At 34.7% G+C, this 16344-nt stretch overlaps 1 protein-coding gene across 2 annotated transcripts in view; it reads left to right on the top strand.

The window, feature by feature from the left end:
- LOC150100038 (sorting nexin-13-like) overlaps positions 1 to 16344 on the top strand; it is a 480335-nt gene that overhangs the window by 342231 nt on the left and 121760 nt on the right. The gene's annotated exons all lie outside the window — the stretch shown is intronic.

Below are 16344 nucleotides of genomic sequence, written 5' to 3'. Positions count from 1 at the left end.
AATGGTCTTATTGCATATTGTAAGTTGAATATGATATCAAACGTTTTTGTGATGTTGTACCCAAATTTAGAAAATCCAGATACATTAATTCAGACTGGCTGGCTGAGTGGTTAGCGTATCCTCTCTCCTGCCAAAAGGCTGCGGGTTCGAATCCTGCCGCGGGCATGGATGTTTGTGATTGTCTGTGGAAATAGCAGTGGTGGTGTAGTTGCGGTCCGTTGGTGGAGACAGAGTTGTAGAGCAGGTGTCCTCCCTTGATGAGCCTATGGACTCCCTGGAGTTGTCAAATAATAATAAGAATAAATAATTAATTAAACAGAATTATCAATATCTTACATGATGTTTTTAATTTTTTTCCAGACAGCAACTGACACATTAGATCATTTGCTGCCTGTCTTTGCAAGATGAACAGCAATTATGACTACCACAAATTTTATCTTGGTTCCCTATTTCACACTCAAAATAATGAAAATATGCAGTCCATTATGTTATATAAGTTGGAGAATGTAAAAACTTTCTCTAACTTAAGCAACGTAATACATATGTATTACGTTGCTTAAGTAGTTGCTTAACATATGTAGTCGCCATAGCGCAATTGGAAGAACAGCGGAACATTACGCCCTTCAGTTGGAAAAAACCTGGGGTTGATTCTCGTCGTGACGAGGGGAATCCTTATATGGGGTTTTTCAGTTCAAGGTGAGTTAGCGATCTCATACGGTGGTAGCAGGGTTTTTTCTCCCGGAAACTCGGGTTTGTCATCCCACATACATACAAATAGGCCTTCAGAACACACGCAATTTACAGACAAAAATTACTGTTGTTGGTGATGGGCGATAGATGTCGTTGATGGTAGTAGTGTCATAGTTGGAGAATTAAGTAGCAGTGAAGAGGATTAGATGTATTTAGCGAAGTAGAGTAGTATGTGCCCTCTCACGATGAGTCCTTGGACTCCCTGGAGGTGTCACGTAATAATAATAATAATAATATGAAATTAGAGAAATAAGTGCATTCAAGAAGTCTAAGTGAGAACTCTAAGAGACCAGGTTTGTATTACAGTATTCCTGGATGTAAGACAGTTCCGCATGCATGCAGACATGTTCAAATCATGTCTCCATTCATTTTTGAACTACTGCCATATGCTTTTTCAGTTAACAGCTGCCACAAGAGAAATAAAGTAATGGTAATTTAAATTTTTAGTACTCTTCTTCAGTCTCTTTCCATCAACTTCTGGATATTGGCCTCCCAATAATTCTTGATGAAATATATAGTATTTAAAAAAATAAAAAATTTTACATGTGGGTTTTGGGATTTCAGATTTTGATTCAGTACCTCAGAATACATTACCTAATTACAAAAAAAAAAAGTTTACTTTTTTCTATTTGTTAATTGATTTGTTAATTTATTGTAACATTAAATAACTTTTTTCAAATTAATTGTTAGTTACATTTCCTTTATATTTTGTTATACATTTGGACTATCCTTGTATGACCATCTTATTGTGTTTTGTCTTATTTTTTGTAGAATTTTTTAAATCATTTTAATATTAATATTCGTCGTCGTTGTCCGGTAGCATCCTCTAGCAAGAGGGTTGCAGCAGATGAGCAGCTCTTCTCTATTTCTCTCTGTCTGTCGCTTCCATCATTCTTAAACCAGTCCATTCCACAATGTCATTAAACCACTCTCTAGTTGGTCTTCCACGTCTTCTCTTCCCCTCAACTTTCCCTTGTAATATAGTTCTTGTCAAGTGTCGCGAAGAACCTCTCAGAAGATGTCCTGCAAATCTAGTCTTTCTTTGCATAATATTCTTTAACAGTGTTCTTTCTATCCCAACTTGTCTTAAAACTTCTTGATTTGATATTCTTTCTGTATAGCTAATCTTTTCCATCTTTCTATAACACCACATTTCCAATGCATTAATTCTTTCCATATCTCTCTTTCTTAGTGTCCATGACTCACTTCCATAACTTGCGATACTCCAAACTGTTGCTTTAACTATTCCAATTCTAACGCCTATTTTAGTGTTCTTGTTTATTAAAATTCTCTTCATTTCCATAAATGTCGATTTAGCTTTGCCTATTCTATTTCTAATGTCCAACTCTGAAGTTCCTTTCTCTGAGATCCAGCTACCTAAATATTGAAATCTTTCCACTTCTTCTAAAATCTTTCCTCCACATCTTATTTTTACATTATCTCCTATTTTTCTACCCATTATCATTATCTTGGTCTTTTTTGTGTTAATTCTTAGTCCATACTCTTTACAAGAGTTTTCAATTCTTTGAATAATTTGTTGTAACCCATTTTCACTTTCTGCCATCACTGCTACATCATCCGCATATCTTAAGTTATTAATGATTCTTCCGTTTATTTTTATTCCTTCTTCTACATCCTCAAGTGCCTCTCTAAACATTTGTTCACTATAAAAGTTAAACAATAATGGTGATAACTTGCATCCTTGTCTGACTCCTCTCTCCACCGGGAATTCTCCTGTTTCCTCTCCATTTACACACACTGACGCTATTTGTGACCAATATAATCTCTTTAAAATTTCCAAATCATAAGAGTCAATATCAGTATTTTCTAGAATGTCAAAAAGCTTTTCATGTTTCACTGTATCAAATGCCTTTTCAAAATCTAGAAATCCCAAAAACAACTTTCCACCAATGGTTTAGTGTTTTCTCCCCAATAATTCTTAGACAAGTTATAGCCTCTCTCTCTAGTTCCTCTGTTGGTTCTGAATCCAAACTGTTCCTTGTTCATTTCTTTTTCTATTTTATTCCTAATTCTCTCTAAAATTATTTGCACCAGAATTTTTGCTGTGTGAGTTATAAGACTTATCGTTCTAAAATTGTTACAGTCTAAAACTCCCGTCTTTTTTGGAATGGGGATAAAAATTGATCTTCTAAACTCCTCTGGTAATTCTTGTCCTTCATAAATTCCGTTAATAATTTGCCATAACACTTCCATACCTTTTTCACCTATATTCCTTATAAGTTCTATCTGTATACCATCTATTCCAGGGGATTTTCCTTCTTTCATCTTTTGAATTGCTAGATTCAATTCCTCCCTCATGATGCACAGTCTCTGCCCACTATGTTCTTTCCTTTGATTTTCTCCTCTTTCCCTGTCTTCATAAAGTTTACTTACATATTCTTCCCATCTCTGTAATATCTTCTCTTTTTCTATCAGAATTTCACCTCTTTCATTCTTGATTGCTCCAGTCCTTAGGCATCTTTCTCCTTCCTGTCATCATATTAATGTTTTTATAAACACCTTTTATGTCCTTTCTTTCTGCCTTTGCTGTTGTATTTTTACTTATTTCATCTAACCACTCTTCCTTTTTCCTTCTTATCTCTCTTTGTATCTCCCTACTCAAGTCTTTATACTGTTTTTTTTCTCCTCTGTTTTATTATTAACTAACGTTCTTCTTTGTGTTATTTTCCTCAAAATATTTTCCGTCATCCATGGTTTCTTTCTTTTCTCTCTTTCCTCCTCTTTTTTAGCTAAATGTAATTCAGTAGCAGTAATTATGCTTTCCTTCAGAATCTTCCATTTTTCACTTGCATCATAATTTTCTTGTATGTTTCTCTCATTCATTTCTTCCTCTACTTTCTTTGAGAATTCATTTGCTGTACTTGGTATCTTCAGCCGCTCCATGTTCCATGATTTGTTCCATTTCCATGTAGTTACCTTTTTTAGATTAATCCTTATCTTAGTTGACAACAATATGTGATCTGTATCACAGTCTGCTCCTGGATATGTTGTCACATCTTTTATAATGTTTCTATATCTTTTGTTTATCAAAATATAATCGATCTGATTTCTTCTACTATTTATATCCTCCCCTGGGGCTTTCCATGTGTACAATCTTCTTGGATGTTTCTTAAACCAAGTGTTCATAATTGCTAAATTATGCTTTCTACAGAAATCCAACAATATATCTCCTCTTTCATTTCTCACTCCCAATCCAAATATCCCAACAATATCTTCCTCTTCCGATTTTTGCATTCATATCACCTTGTATGATAATTATATCTTTTGTTTCTTTACATTTCAAGACCTGTTCTATATCGCCATAAACTCTCTCTACCTTCTCATCCTCATAATCACAAGTAGGTAAATATATCTGGATAAGTAGAATATTTCTTGGTTTTGCTTTCAACTTTACCACTAAAACTCTGTCTGAGATTTGCCAGTAGCCTTCCACACATCCTGCCATTCGTTTATTCAATTTAATATTAATATTAAATGATTTAATATTAATATTAAAATGATTATTTATTTAATAATTTTATACTTCAGTATGACTTTATATGCAGTCTGTTCTCACTATAACAATATTGAACAGAATCCCTACAGGTCATTTACTGTGCTAAAATTCACTCCATCAAACTATCCACTATTCTATGGTCCCGTCAAGTTTTTCTGAAGTGAGAGTTGACTGTATAATACTTCCAGATATTTTAAACCAGTTCTCAAATTTCAGTGAAAATTTGAGAACTTTCTACTATGGGAAAAAAAGCATTATTATAATGTGGGTATTTATTGCTCATTTTCCATGCCGTGAGGTTTTTAGTTATTTATTCATGTGGGATTCTCCCCATTCCTCAACTGCCCCTTAGGATTAGGTATGTATTTTTTGACTGTAGCAGCGTGTGTTCACGGGGCTGGTTTGCCTGTTCTGAGGGACGAAAAATCCCAGTTTCTGGGAGTAAAAACCCTCTACCTCTGCATGAGACTGGCTAACTCACCTTTAATCGAAAGAGACCAGATACAGGTTCCTCACATCGTGGATGGGATTTGAACCCAAGTCTTTCCGACCAAAGAACTTCGTCTATACTGACTGAGCTACAGAGGCTCTATGCCATGAGGTGATACATAGTGACTCGTTCTTTAGTTCTCAGCAGAACTAAGAAAAAAATTAATGCTACTCTCTTGAGTTTCTTTCCTGACAGTTTCAGAATACTGCTATTCTTATATCCTCATAACCAAAAGAGATAAAATATATGTAAAGGTAATTTCATGGATTTCTTTTTCAGCTTATTCTTATCTATCAAATTTAGCCAGACTTAGAGGTAGAATAGAAAGGTCTTTTGATCCTTTTTTTCACTTGCATGTTAGCCTTATCCTCTTTATTTACATTAAGTAAGCTATCTTTAAGTATATTGTTAAATTATCTATATTTCATTCAAATTCAGGAGAAAATCTGTTTTAGTTCCTTTCTATAATTGTAAACATTTATAATATAATGTTATGCATTTCTCAGTAAAAAAAAAAAAAAAAAAAGAATTTTAAAAGCATATAGCAAATAACTTATGAATCACAATGTATTCAAGATCCTTGTTTGCAAAAGCTGATGTGATGTAACTGCCAGTCTCATTCAGCATACTCAACTCCAGATGTGTGTGTGTGTGAAAAGTGGGGAGGGAGAAACTAATACATTTAAAAAAAAAAAAAATATATATATATATATATATATATGTACTAGTAGTACTGACTGTTGTAGGTTTAGATCTTTCTGTGATGGAACTCGTGTTATAGTTCATTAGTGCTGTAGATGGACTAAGGGTTATATAATATGGGAGATCCTGCTCTGGAGTCCAATTGTAGCTTTCACACACACATGATATTGATTGGAACAAGAGCTCCTATGTCTTATCTAGAAGAAAAGTTCCTATTTTATCAAATAAAAGAATCCACCATAGTCATCTTTTCTTATGACTTAATAAAAACCAAGGATTGATTCTAAGTGATATATGGAAATCCTCATCAGATCTCTTCACACACAAGATTTAAACTTTTCAGCTAATATCCAGACATGAGTCATCTGCTTTTAGCAGATGACTCATGTCACCTGCTACTGTTTTCATGTATTTCTGTTATTTGTACTACAATGACTCCTGCAAACTTCACCTGTTAACTTATATTTATATTTACTAGCCATACCTTTGTATTTTTTTCATCCTGAAGAAGCTGCATGTAATTAGGTGAAACTAGTTGGTTTATTTTATATCTTTGTGTATTAACAACCAAATAAAAACCCAGCTTTTTCATCCACAGTCTGTTAGTTGGAGAGGACACTATTTACTCAACTAATCAGACAAACTATTTTAATATATAAATGTCATGTTGTTAAAACATTATTTGGTTATTTTTAATAGTTGTCCTAACTAGATGAAAGTTGTCTGGAAATAGTTAAATGACCACCCTGCAAACTGCAGGTGGGTGATATGAAATGCAGTATTAAGAAAAAGTTCAGATTCTAGGAAATGGGTTCTCTTATTTGGAATGTATTTAGTTTCATTAATTCAATTGCTTTTAACTTGTTTGAAAGGAATACAAACTCAGCCATATCTGTATTTTTAAAAATGATTAAAATTAACAAAAAAAAAAAAAAAAAAAAAGGATTATTTCATATCTTCGTGTGCTCAACTAGCCTCATTGCGAGAAGCCCTTTTATTTTACATACAACAATACCCATCATATCTCACCTTGCTTGAATTTTCAGCACTCAATACACACTATACTAATTCTAATAAACTACCATCCTTTATGCGAAATATCTACTACTTTTTTGGATTCCTCCCTTGGTCACAACACTCTTATGCAGCTTCCAATGATGACCTCTTATCACTCCTTTCCCCAACACTCCCCCACATAATAGCTCCCACAACTTTCCTACTTACAGTACATCTTATAACTACCAGCTTATAACTCTTAATCATGTCTTCTTTCTTTTTTTCAATCATAACTCAATTTCAAGATAATCTTATTTACTCGCCCCTTTATTCTCTCTGCAATTTTCCACATTTCCCAAATACGGTATTGATTAGGGCATATATCTGGTTCTCCAGATATATGCACTAATCAATACCATATGATCTTCAGATCTGAAAGTTGCCTTCCTCCAGTTCTCTCACAACATTGTTATACAGTTATATCGCCTGCATCTCTCTCCCCACCCCATGAAGTACCCTTTTACCAATAAGATACATTGAATTTTATTTTCTGCAGCCAGAATGCAAAACTTCACACTTGTCATTGTTAAACTGATTATCCCCACTTATATGCCACCTCAACAAAACTATATAAATTCTTCTCTTTTGACACATCAAAATTCTGCTCTTAACTTCCTCAAATTTGCGTAATTTGCAACCACTTTATTCTTTCGAACCTTGGGTTGGGTTCTCAACATGAAATAGTAGCTCCAGAACAGAACCTTGTATCATGCATCTTGCTTCCTTTGAGGTAGTACACCCTCTGTACACTTCTTAATGTCTATTAGTTAACTGTTTCCCCTTCTCCCTCAGTTTCAATATTGATTTATCATGTGATATTCTGGAAGTGGCATCATGAAATACCATCACCAGCAATATGTGCATCTCTTCTATTCATTGAATTTGTCACCATGTTATGGAATGTGACCATATTGCTAAACAAGGCTTGCCCTTAATAATCCATGCTACTCTCTGTAAAGATTCTTATTTTCATTGATCAGCCTTGTAGTATAGCTAACCTTTCTAACACTTTCATTACTTCTTCTGAAGTACAAACTAGTTGAGTTTGTAACACATTATTGTTTTGGATTCCTCTTTATGTGGAGATACTGTTTTTTATCCACTTCCACTCCTGAGTAACTCTCTGTTTCAAGACCCAGTTTGAACAACCAAGTAAGGATCCTTTTAGTTCTTGTTGCATGCTCTCTTAATACATGTGGCAATGTATTCCATCTTGTATACCACAACGTTAATAACATCAAGCTTATTTAGCATCTCAGGTACTTCACACTCATCATCTTCTCCTATCTTTCCCAGCTGTTGTATTTAGAGTTATCCCCTTTGCCATGAAATCCAGTGACAAAATATTCATGAAGTATTGAAAATGTTTTCAGCTGTTGCAAGCAGCTTGACATTGTATCCAGCAGTCCCAGAGTTATTCTTCCATTAATCAGCTCCTTTCTGCGTTCCATTTTTTCCATTCTTATCACATTGTAATTTTTCTCATGCAACTGCTGACTATTTTTCTTCTGATATCTCCTCCACTTCTTCCCCAGTGGTTTCTTCCTCATTAATTTCATTGTATTTTTTTCATTGCTTGATTCTCTTAACTCTAGGAATGAAGTCTGACATAGCTATTTTCAGATGGTCCTGAACTAAATTCCAGGCACTGTTTGATCTGTTTCTTACTTAGCTTATTAGGCTGTAGTATGCTCCCAGCTGCGTTTGTTGTGTGTTATTATCTGCTTTGTAATTCCACACATTGCCTCTTTTCTCTGGAGCATGCACCTATGCTGAGAGAGTAATCTTGCACTATGTGACACTTGATGAGATAGTATAGGCATTTGATTGCATCTTGAGACACACATGCACACTCACCAAGTTACATTTACATCTTTCTTCTTTTATCATATATAGTTATGTACTGTGTTAGTGGAATTGTGCTCAATAAGTGGATGAGATTCGAGATTTGACAGTGAACTGAAATTTGGGGGGCACATTGCAAATGTCATAGACTTCACCTCACATTTCTGCTAAAATGTTGACAATTAAAGATAAGGAAATGGTTGTGCCACTGTATAAAGCATTGGTCAGTCCACAGATGGACTCTTGTGCTCAAATCTGTTCACCTAGTTTTCATTGTGATGTGGAGTCATTGGAGAGGGTTCAGAGACAAGTAACCAAGACAATATCAGAAATCTGAAATATTGGCTGCGGAGAGAGAGAGAGGATGAGAAAATATAAATTGCAGTTTGGTGGATAGATGGAAAGAGGTGATATATGATAGAAACATAAGTTACTGAGAGGAATTTACAAGATTAATTCAGAGGGGATTATAAAGAGTGAAAGTTCTGTAATGGTGTGGTGATGTTACATGAAAAGTAATGAGTGAGTATATTGCACACCAGAATGCATTATGAATGCTGGCAGTGTTAATGAGGATTAAGGTTCAGTATGAGATATAGTGCTAGTTTTGTGGACCTCGTATGACTAGTCTGCTGACCATGGAGATTACTGTAATGATAACGTACCATATTAAGTAACATTCCCAAAACAGGCTCATGAAACACTTTGATTCTACTTTCATATGCTCTCTCCTATTTCCAAATAGTATCAGCTTGGCTACAATTTCCCATGATGATGATTACCTGCTTATCTAACAATCATATCTGTTTAATCAGTTTTTCTCCCTCAATATTTCCTGGCCTATGTTAGGATAGACCAGGGAATATTGAGGTTCATTACACTTCTTACAGTTTCGAAGTAATTGTTGGTGTTGCATTCCTGGATCACCACTGAGACATGAGAATTCATCTACTATCATTAAGAGTACATACTCTAAACAGGCAAACTAAGCATACACACACACAGTTAATTCATAATCTACTGACTTTCTTTTGACTTAATTTCAACCAATCTGACAGTCTACTCTCCCCACCTTTCTGTCCTTATACCAACCTCTGCATATTCCATTTCTGTCAGCTTGGTTTCAGCTACATCTCACTTAAGCCTACAATCTTGAGTTAAGCTGACTTTATCAAAAGCTGCAAACTTCTCTCACCTTGCATTAATACTTCTGACATTTCCAGATAAACATAAAAACCTTCTACCTCCAGACTTATATGCTAAACAGTTACCATCTTTAACCAGTCCATCATAATTGAGTCATTCAACTTGCATTCCATTCACTATCCTTCACCCAAAGCATAATTCTGGCTCTTCCAAGATTATTATTTACCTAGTTATCTCCTTGCTTCATTCTCTTTGATATTATTCTTACTTACATTCTGTCATTCTAACTGTTCACATTGTTACCATTTCCCTGACTTAACTTTTTCTCCTATTCTCTCTCTCTCACTCACACCCACACACACACAATCTCCACACTTTTACTGCCAGTTTATCCTCATTCCCTCAGATGCAGTCTGTACCTTTCTCTGTACAGCACTGTGCAGAAAGAAAAAGTTGATGTTTGTAGAGATATCTAGAAGAGATGTGAAAAGGAGAAAGGAACAGAGGACTGACTGCATCCTCAGCTCCTCTTTATCATACTTAGGCAACTGGCTCACCATTCTGCTTCTTGCACCTCTCTTTTCCCCCAACCCCTGCATATTCCATGTTATCATTATTAATAGTGCTTTGCAAGTAATTTTTGTCAATCACTATAACCATTTCACACACGCTATCATTCTTATTTATAGCATCAGCAATATTTATAATATCCCTCTGTCTAAACATACTTGACAGTTGTTTATCTTGCACAAGATAGTCACTGTACAATGTTCCTCTTCTTCATCTTTCATTCTGACTAACAATTTCTCTTCCCATTCTTTTCTCTGCTGTAGTGTCACCTTGTACATTCCTCAAATTATCTTTCATTCTCATTAATTTTCTCCTGATTTTATTTATTTCACTTGTATCTCCATTTCTGTTTCTCTGCACATTCTCCTCAGTTTACTAGCACTGCTGTTTATTTTCTCTTTCATCATCTTTGCTAACTCTCATGTCATTTCATTCACTCTGTCACTACTTCTACTCATTCTTGTCATCACTTCCATTGACATTCTCTTATTTTCCTTTACATTGCTACTTTCATTCTCATATTAACCATTTTCCCTTGCTTTCTCCGGCAGGCCTAGTTGGCCGAGTGGTTAGTGTATCTGCTGTCCAGCCAAAAGGCTGCGGATTCAAATCCCACTGTGGGCATGGATGTTTGGTATTGTATGGGAAAATACTAGTGGTGGTGGTGATCGGCAGTAGATGGCATTGGTGTAGATGATGCGGTTCAATGTAGTTGGTGGATAATGATAGAGATGGAGAGTTGTAGAGTAGGTACCCTCCCTCAGTGAGTCCTTGGACTCCTTGGAGGTGTCACATAAAAATTCTCACTACTTCATTTCCTCTCTCAGTACTTACATTGCCATTTTTTCTTATTCTTCTGTGTTGTAGCAGGCCTCTGCTTTATTGCTGCAATCACCTTCTCATCTTCAGGGACTTGTCATCCCATCTATTCAATACACATAATGCACACAAACTAATTTTCTAATAGCTTCCACTGTTCACTCATATAATGTAATGAACATATCTCACCATTACCACAGTGGATGAGTTTATAGGAACATATCTCTACTTTATCACTGCAATCACCTTCTCATCTTCAGGGACTTGTAATCCCATCTATTCAATACACATAATGCACACTAACTAATTCTCTAATAGCTTCCACTGTTCACTCATATAATGTAATGAACATATCTCCTCATTACCACAGTGGATGAGTTTATAGGAAAGGTTATCAGAAAACAGCCAGAATGAGTTGCATGCTGGGTGAATAAAGTTAATTACTTTAAACTCAGATTTCTTACTCATACTCTTATCCTGTTATATATATATATATATATATATATATATATATATTTCTTGTAACAATAAAGAAGTCTTTGTTATTGATGGAATGCTCCAGTTGAAGATAGGAGCACAGAACAGTTTACCTAAATGTCTGTAACAGTAACAGTTCTTTCACCTTTAATCTTTTACTTTCAAACCATTCAGACACATAAAACCAAAATGTTTTATCCTGAAGAATTTCTTTCCAAGAACAAAAACATATTAGCTTCTCTATATTGTGTATATATATCAAATTTTTGTAACCTTACTTGCTTCAAGTCAAATGTAATTTGATCATTTTCCCCCCAAACTGAATCAATAAACTCAGTGTTCTTTATGTGGAAATGATGAAAATTCTTGATCACAAAAAAGAAAAAAAAAAAAAAAAGAATCATATGGCAGCACTGATAATCCTAGGATATTCCTGGAACACAAAGTTTACCAAAAAAAAAACTTAATAAAGCTAATTTGACTGAATTAACTTTCTTTGGTCATAGTATGAATCCATTCTTATAATTTTTTTCACCAGGAAATTAATTAAATTACACCTCTACAGGTAGTTAATCCTCTCTTTAGAGGAACTTGCCCTAATTCTCAATGAAAACAGCTTTAAATTTATTCCGTACAAATTTGTTCTTTTTCTTTACCGTAGTAAAGACTTACAGACAACTCCATTTGCTATTCCAAAAGAACATAAATGTAATGATAGAAACAGCTGAACACTCTTCTCTAAGTTTCACTTCTCTAATTAGCTGCCAATCAAAGTGGACACACATCATTGCTGCGTTTGAACTGTTCGTATAGCAAGTTATTGAGAAGGATGCATCAAGAAAAGCTTCTCACAAGAGAAATTGACAGGTAAAACTACTGGTTTAGTTAGTTAAATTAACTATAAATACAAAATTATCATATTATCAAATAATAGTAAATAAACATCAGCAAGAGTGTTACAGAAAGCCTAAATTCATCCTTGGGTTGTATCAGGATCGCTTACTTATGAGTCTATGACGAAATGGTGACTGACATCTGTTTTCACAAGTAAGCCTAAATGAAATTAAATATTTTATTTTAATTTAAAACAAATGAAAGTCTTTGTATTCTGGGGCATAAAAGTAATGTGCTAAAGCAAATACAATTTTACAAATTTTAATTAAATACGATTTACTTAAGATAAATTATAAGGTAAACATTGATGATAAAAGGCTAATTTATATAACTCCGTGTGAAGTTTCTGAAGCAAAGCTTATATTCTGCACACTAATACTCGAAACATAAACTTTCATGCCATAAAAAACAAATAGTGATTAATGTACATTTATTTATTGTATGCTTAATTAAGACATTCAGAAGAATGCTACATAATTCAAAATTCAGCAACATCCAGTACAAAGATACCCGATTATAATCTGTTTTATTTACCATGAGGAGTATTTTACAGAAATTCAGTTTACCATGAATTTTCTTCCAAACTGGTCTGTTGTTTTTTCTAATTTGTCAGGGTCTTATTTCCTCTAGTTCTCTTCCTATCATTTTTGTTTCAAATTTCTATTTATTTTTTTGCTCATCTTTCATTTTGTGTTCAGATTAAATGATCATACTAACTTGAATTTGTTTGCTTATACATTATTGAATATTAATAATGTCACATTTGTCATTTTTAATATAGTTGTGCTGTTGATGTTATATGCTCACTTGCCTAAATTTTCAAGACTACCAGTAGTCTACAATCTTTGATTATCTGCTTTATTTCTAATTCATGTCTTATATTAGTAAGTTATAATTGGTTTTCTGTTTCTTGTGTTGCTAGTTTTGGTGATTTTTGTGGTTTGCTCCCCAACAAAAAAACTAGCTTTGCTTATTCTCTGTTTCTGTGTTTAAATTGCTCTCTTCACAAAACAAGTATGTGTAACTTGCAAAAATAAGTGTTACTATTTCTGTTGGTCAATAAGTGTGAATGTTTTCTGTTTGTATACAATACTTATTACATCAGTTACTTAGTTTGTTACTGAGTTGCAGAGACAGATCAAATTTATTTAAGAGGATGACATTATTTTAATAAACTAACAAACTTAATTTAATATCACTTGATTTAGCAGTATAGTCCATAGAATAATAAATGACAATGGATCTGATGTATAACTCTGTCCTGCACCTGATATATTATCAAGACTCTCTCTTTCTTTCTGCACCCTTCAGTAGTAATACTGACTTACAAATAAATATAAACTGTACTGCTCTTTGTATTATAACATACAATTTTATTTTTGAACAGCTTTTCTTCCTGATCCCTTATCCTATGTTTTTTTTTTCAAAAGCAATAAAAATGAAGTGGAAATCTTGTCACATTAACATGATTTCTCAACTGTCATATAGCAACAATCTCTCACCTCAACCCACCTTGTCCATTACCTAATTTGTCTTCAATGATGTTTTTAATTAGCCTCCTCGAGTATTCTTGCATAACTTTTGCTCAGGAAAATCAGTGAAATTCCTCTATAATTCTCACGTGAAATTTGATTTCCCCCTTTTTAGGTTTATACAATGAGAACTTTACTACAATCATCGGAATTCAACCTTATGATCAAGCTCTCAGAATTATACAGTATAGCCACTGCAAAATGTTTATATCCTCCGTATTTAAAACATTTCAGGTGAGACATCTATTCCAGTTGTCTTTCCACATTTCATGTTTCTATTGGCCTTTTTCTACTTCCAGTATTAAAATATGTCCTGCATTCTTTGTGGATATTATCTATCAAGTTTAGTTGCAAAGTCAAATGATAGAAATAAATGTTATGATATTTAATTATGAATAGATATGACGAGTCTGTATATAAATAACCATGTATCATATTTAAAGACATTTATATTCAGAAAGAAAAATAGCTAAAATAATTTCATGAAACTTGCAAATTTTACTTAGTTGAATTCCTTCCCCTCTGTGTTGTGGCCTGCTTGGCTCCTGAGATATCCTGAATATCTTGGGATAGACAGAAAAAAAGCAACTGAAATCACCTCAATAGATATATCAAAATAAATTCAAAAGCTGTTAAAAATGTCAAGCAAATTGGCATGAATGTTATGGTTGTTTTAAGTATGATAGATTTGCTTATCCTCTGTATAATCTCCTCCATTATGGAAAGTTATCACTTATAAAAATTATGGAAAGTTATCACTTAAAGACAAACCACTAGGCCCTTCCACAGAAAAAACAGATACTTCACTATCCACTAAAAGCAACTTGAACATACCCAGTGACCCTGACATTGGTATCCTCCAAGTGATGTTATTGGTATCCTCCGAGTGATGGTACTGGCCCTTTAATTCTTCCTGTATTCTTCACTCTACTTCTCCTGAATCTTTTTTACTCTCCTAGCTTCCAAACTACCATCACTGGAATCTAATGCCTTGCTTCCATGTTTGCTGTGTGGTGTGACCTGCAGACATCCAGAAAGGGGGATTGTGGTAGTCCCCCACTACTTTGGTCTTTGCCTCAGCAAGATCCTGTCCTGGACTTGCCTGCAAGAGTCAAGAGTTGTGCAGTTGTCTTCCTTCCCATTGTCTGGCAACAGGGCCCAACGCTTTCTGTTGTACTCGTATAGCATCTAGGGTAACCCTGACATTCCACTCCCAAGCATAATCATTGCTTGCTAGTCAGTTGGCATCCTTTTGTGGCTCTGTGGTAGGTGGGGAGCTCTGGCACTGAACAAAAAAACCTCTTGAGCATGAATCCTTCATCCTCGATTGTATCAGGGGCCCTAACAAAGTCTCAACCAAGTAACGATACCATTGATACACCTTTCAGTAACAGAAATAAGAAACAAAAAATGTGATACCAGTTTTTCTAATCACCTGTGCAACAAGTGAAAAGCCAATAGGGAAAATGTCACCCTTCTTTATTCAAAAGGATCTAGAAAGACTGGAGGGTTCTCCCAAAACAGTTAAGAAACTACGTTCTGGTGATATCCTCACAGAAACATGTCAACAACATTCCAAAAACTCCTCAGAGCTACATCAATGGTGAAATAGCAATAACAGTTACATCCCATAAAACATTTAACTCCTGTATAAGAATGATCTCAGAATGGCATCTCCTCAATGTTCTTAATGAGAAGATATCTTCAGAGTTGAACGACTGGGGGGGGGTGACAGATATGAAGCACATCCTTATCCATAGGGATAGTCACCTAGTTCCAACTAGAAACATCATCCTTACCTTTGTGATACTCCTAAGCCTCCAACATCTGTTAAAACAGGGTATCTCAATTGTCCTGTTAGACTATATCCCTAATCCATTCAAATGCCAGAAATATGCACATGCCCAAACTGCCTGTCATGACTCTGCCACCTGTGCTCGATGTGGTAGTAAAGAACATGATAACCAGTCTTGCTCTGTCATGAAAGCTAAATGTGTAAACTGTCAGGAAGATTTTCCTGCATACTCCTGTGCATGTCAGAAGTGGAAAGATGAGAAAGGAATGCAAAAATAAAAACAGAACAAAACATATATCAGGATGCAAAAAGAAAGTTAGGCCCCCCCTCACACTTGCTCTGCACTCCTCTTATGCTTAGAAGGTAACAGTTAAGAAAATGTCAACAGCAACTCAAACTTGCATGTCTATTCCACCATTTGATAATTTCAACATATTCGAACATGATCATGACTGTTTCTCTGTTGAGTGTATCAATCACACGATGTATGGTCCCATTCTGAAAATGGTTCCATTTGATGAGAATCCACTTGTGAAAAAAAATTATGGAAAGTTATCACTTAAAGACAAACCACTAGGCCCTTCCACAGAAAAAACAGATACTTCAGTATCCACTAAAAGCAACTTGAACATACCCAGTGACCCTGACACATCTAATGATGTATGTGATATTTTTCCAGAGGAAGAGATGAACACTGATCATCCATAGTTCCTGAAATCTAATGAGAAATATAAACACAGGGGTAAATCCT

This window comes from Typopeltis vanoorti, chromosome 13 (genome assembly GCF_054136105.1).
Source record: "Typopeltis vanoorti isolate ZY-2024b chromosome 13, IOZ_Tvanoo_1.0, whole genome shotgun sequence".
In the NCBI taxonomy this organism is placed as follows: Eukaryota; Metazoa; Arthropoda; class Arachnida; order Uropygi; family Thelyphonidae; genus Typopeltis; species Typopeltis vanoorti.
Note: the sequence above shows the minus strand (reverse complement) of the source record. Positions and strands in the feature narration are given on the sequence as shown.